General features: G+C 39.4%; 1 pseudogene; it reads right to left on the minus strand.

The window, feature by feature from the left end:
* Nucleotides 1–1,374: 1,374 nt before the first annotated feature.
* Nucleotides 1,375–3,499, minus strand: LOC102836087 (annotated as a pseudogene).
* Between the last annotated feature and the right edge of the window lie 1,378 nt (nt 3,500–4,877).

The following is a 4,877-nucleotide window of genomic DNA, read 5'->3' on the forward strand; positions in this document are numbered from 1 at the left end:
TACTCAGGTCTGTATTAAAGTGATGGGAAAATTACATTAAATGTAGGGTTGCAAAGACAAAGTCTTAGATATCTAGTGCTGCTATAAAAGAAATACCACAAGGGAATGGCCTTAACAAAGAGAAATTTACTCTCTCACAGTTTAGATGGTTAGAAGTGTAGATTGAGAGTGCTGGCTTTTCTCTCTGTCAGTTTTGGAGAAAGATCCTTTTCTCTGTTCAGCATCCGTAAACTCAGTTTTCCTTGGAAATCTCCACATGTCTTGGTATCAATCTTCCTCTGGATCTAGGAGCTTACCAGTGCAGAGATCCCAGGTCCAAAGTGTGTACTCCACTCCTGGCTCTTTCTTGGTGGTAATAGGTCCTTCTTTGTCTGCTCACGTCTCTCTCCATTTACCTCTTGTAAGATATAAGGAAAACTCATTTCAACTGACTTCCTGCTTGTAACATATCTCCTCATGGAAATGATTGTATTTTATTAGATCTCTTCCTGGCGAATTCCTATGTGTTAACTATCAAACCATTGAGAATCTGGGTCCAGCCAAGTTGATAGGAAACCTTGACTATCATTAAGTTACTGGTGAAGTAAGTTGTACACCACTAAAAAGTTGAATTAGCAAAAGTTATGTCCTAGATATTTTTACAATGACAAAGACAGAGAGAAAAAAATAGATGCCGAGGCTGCTTATATATATCCCCAAACCTTCTAGGATTTAGTTCCTTGGTTTGGAAGTTGAAATTCATGGTTTCTTCTGTGTGAATCTCCTTTCATCAAATATCTGATTTCTAGGTTCCTGAATCATTTTTACAGCAGATCATATACAAAGTTCCTGTTATATACCAAGTACTTTATAAAGGATATTACCACTACTGAATTCTTATATTCTAAGTGAGTTGCATATATTTACTAATTTTGCTCTCACAGCAATAGTTTGAGTAGATACTTTTACCATTTTATAGATAAGGAAACCACTCTAAGACTCTGGCCCAAGACTCATTCAGTCAAGTCTATTATTGTTTTGCATTGTTAAACTTTTTATTATGAATTGAGTGATGGTTTACAGAGAAGGTCCTTAGTTTTACATTCAACATATCATACACCTTGTTCGCTATTCCATCTCTGCAACAACAGTTATTCCAATTCCTTCCTATGGTTCTTATTTCCATTCTACCCTCCTTCTTACTCCTTCTCAACTTTATCCTTGAATAATGTTACCTTTTTGTTTGTTTGTTAAATCATTTCCCTGTTTTTATTTAAAAATCCTAGGGTTGTGCTTCTATATAAAGTTTGTACATCTAGCAATGTAAAATAGTGCCATATTAAAAAAAAAAATGAAATGAAAACAGGATTTTTTTTTGATTCAATGCTCTTGTCTTCAAAGAGGAGGAAAAATGAATAATGCAAGACTTAGAATGTCGGAGTGTTTGGTGTGCCTCTCTTCATTCTCCTTTTTGACTAGCTGCCTGTATGCTGAGGCTGATGTAGCTGAAGTGTTTGTGCTGCTGTTGCCACCATAGCCATTTGATGCTGCAAGAATACAACTGCAGCTGCCTGGGACTGCATAAAGCTCCCTACTCCTGTAAGGTTAATAACAGCAGCTTGCTGAGCAGATAAGAGCTGTTCTTGACTGTTTGAACCTTGTTCAGAACTCTGTAGTAGATTTAAGGGCCTGAGACTTGAACTAATTTTTAAACAAAATGGAACACCTGCTTGAGAAGCTGGCTGTGTACCTGGCAATGCATTTGGTAGCAGATCTCCTGAGGGAAGAAGACCACTCAGATTCATTCTTGCAGGAGTTAGTGCACCAGTGTGACAGCCCAGCATGGGATACAAACCTCTCATCAAAGCCTGGGCCCCACAAACAGAGCCCACTACATTGATGAAGTTAAGTCCAGCAGACTTTCTCATGACGTGGGTAGCCATGGTTCCTTGTAATGATCTGGCAGGTGACAAGGCAGCTAGAGAAAGCACGCTAACTTGACTGAGATCCACACATGGCTTCTGAGACACATTTGGTGGCTTAGAAGTGGGAGGAGGAGTGGGAGATTTAAGAAAGTTGCTTGCCTGATGTAGAGTAAAATTGTTACCTGAGGAACTGTTTCCTAAGCTTGAGGGAAATTTGATGAGTGGAGGTTGATGCTTTACTCCTTTACCCAATACAGAAGACTGAACTGTCATGGTCTCAGGCTGTTTTGTTTCTTTCCCTAGAGAACACAGGCTCAGACTGATGGAGCCACTAGAACTGTGTAACATCTTAACTGGACATTTTGGCTTCATTCTGGGCCAATCCTTGGTACTGACCCACTACTCTTTGAGCATTAGTCTTTGATCCCATAATGAGCCAGTTTGAATGATCCTCTGTGAAGAAGTGGGATGGAAACATCTGGCTATCCCTTTTTTCATCTTCTTCACAAATTTGTATTTTACTACAGTAAACTGGATCATTAAGTGACTGCTTAATGATCAATTTCAGTTTCTGATACTGATTACCAACTTTACATTAGAATACATAATCATCTTTTACCTCATGGGCTGGCCATATTGTTGTCTGTGATTTATCAGATTTGATAGACTTTTCCACTTTAGCACATTTGTCTACATCTGCTTCAGAAGGTATGGTCAAATGGCATGGTTTCCATTTCCACATGTCTACACAATTTCCTGCTTTAGAAATATTGAGGTCATGATGCTGACCTGATTTCCCTTTTGTTGTTGTTGTTGCAGGAAATCAAGTAATTTTAGCTGAGGAGGAGGTGGACAATGTAACAGATCCTGTTGCCAGTTCAGAGAGGACCTTAAAGCACCATTTTATTGGGTGAGTGTTCATTTTCTGTTTGTTATAGAGTGGTCTGGTTCAGTGCAGGCCACTGCTATGGATGGGTTAAGACACTGTGGTTCAACTGTAGTTAAGATAAGTTGGCTTTCAAGCAAAAGTTTATCTTCCTGGGTCCATTTATGGTTATCACTTGCTATTGAAGGTACATCATAGATTAAACTCTTCATTATTGGATGTAAAAGAATTTCCCTAGTTTGGTAACCAGGAGATTCTATATTACTGAACTGCCTGTAGTTAGTTATGTCTTTCTGCAATGTCACATTCACAATGAAAAGTCTGAGATTTTTCCAGAACATCAATCCAATAGGAGGTAATTCTTCTGCATCTAAGCAATCAAGCAACTCCCCTTCTTTATAAGGCAATTGAATGCTCTCAGAATTTGATAAAAATTTTCCCCTGACCATTAGAGAGTATCCCTCATTTCCTGGATGTAGGTTGACCACTAGACATGACAGTCTTTGCATAGCAAGCTTCTCTAACAAGTTCACATTACTAATTAATTTCTTAATCTCAGCTACTTCATGGTCTTTAATATTTAAGTCCAAAGTTTTTGAAATACAGATTTTCTTCTACTACATGAGTATTTCCTTTTAGGAGGTTTCTGCTGAGCACTTTTGTTGCCATATTCTGCATGATCCCAAACTAACTCTAGAGCTTGTTGCATTGTGGTATAATATAGGAGTCCAAAAAGAAGAGAACATTTAGATGCATTGGATGAAGAGGGATAAAACTTATTTCTTTAAGACCAATCTTATGGTACTGTGCAGGCTGCCACATGCTGGGCCTCATGACGGTGCCACAGGCTTGCCCAAAAGCGACATGTCCTGCCTGAACCACACATCCAGCTGCTTGCAATTCGCTTCTCCAACCCTGCCCTTTTGACCTTGAATTACTGACTTTACATGATGAGCATACATTACTAGTGTTGTTGTTTCCCCTATATATACCTAGCTACTGCTTGGCTGAAAAATTGGGTCATGAGGGTGAGTTCCATTCCAGAACTCAGAGGTGGTTGAGGGCCCTAATCTAAGGTTCCTCCAGTCCCTTTCTGACCGATGAGCCAGATCTTTTTAAAATATAAGTTTTGAATTTTGTTCCACATGTTCTACAATCTTCTAATGTGATTCCTTTCAGAGCATTTGGTAGTGGCAGCCAGACACCATTTAGTTGTTCTGGTCTCAGAGGACTAGTTGATTCCAATCATCTTCAATTTTCATCATTCTTCTTCCACACAAGGCAAGACCAATAGTTGCACTTTAGAGGGTTTTCATGAGCTTTGAAGAATCCAGTCTCTACTTATCAAAGGAGGATGTAGAACATTATCTTTGTGGACTATGTTATGCCAACTAGTCTCCTGAGACTATGGTCCTGAGCCCCCCAGGCCCAGAAACTTATTCTAAGTTTTCATCATTTTTTCCCCCTGTAACTCTGGTAGCATAGTGGTTACGAATCTGGCTGCTAACTTCAAGGTCAACAGTTCAAAACTACCAGCTGTTCCGTGGGAGAAATATGAGACTTTCAGCTCCCATAAAGATTAGCAGCCTTGAAAACCCTGTGCAGGGTCGCTATGAGTCAGAACCGCCTCTACAGTACTTAACAACAATAAAAACAACCTGGTGGACAGGTTCAGAAGAGCTTCCAGATGAAGACAGCCTAGGAAGAAAGAGTGACAAACTACTTCTGAATATTTAGTCACAGAAAACCTTATGAATAGCAGAAAAACACTGTCAGTTATAGTGCCAGAAAATGAACCTCTCAGGTTAGAAGGCACTCAAAATGCAACTGGGGAAGAGCTGCCTCCTCAAAGTAGAGTTGACTGTGATGATGCGAATGGAGTAAAGCCAATGGGAGTAAAGCCTGTGGGACCTTCATTTGCTGATGGGGCACAACTCAAAATGAAGAGAAACAGCTGTAAACATCCACTGAAAATCGGAACATGGAATATACGAAGTATGAATCTGGGAAAATTGGAAATTGTCAAAAATGAAATGGAATGCATAAACATCAATATTTTAGGCATTAGTGAGCTGAAGTGGACTGGT

The sequence above is a fragment of the Chrysochloris asiatica genome, unplaced genomic scaffold (assembly GCF_000296735.1).
Source record: "Chrysochloris asiatica unplaced genomic scaffold, ChrAsi1.0 scaffold00080, whole genome shotgun sequence".
In the NCBI taxonomy this organism is placed as follows: domain Eukaryota; kingdom Metazoa; phylum Chordata; class Mammalia; order Afrosoricida; family Chrysochloridae; genus Chrysochloris; species Chrysochloris asiatica.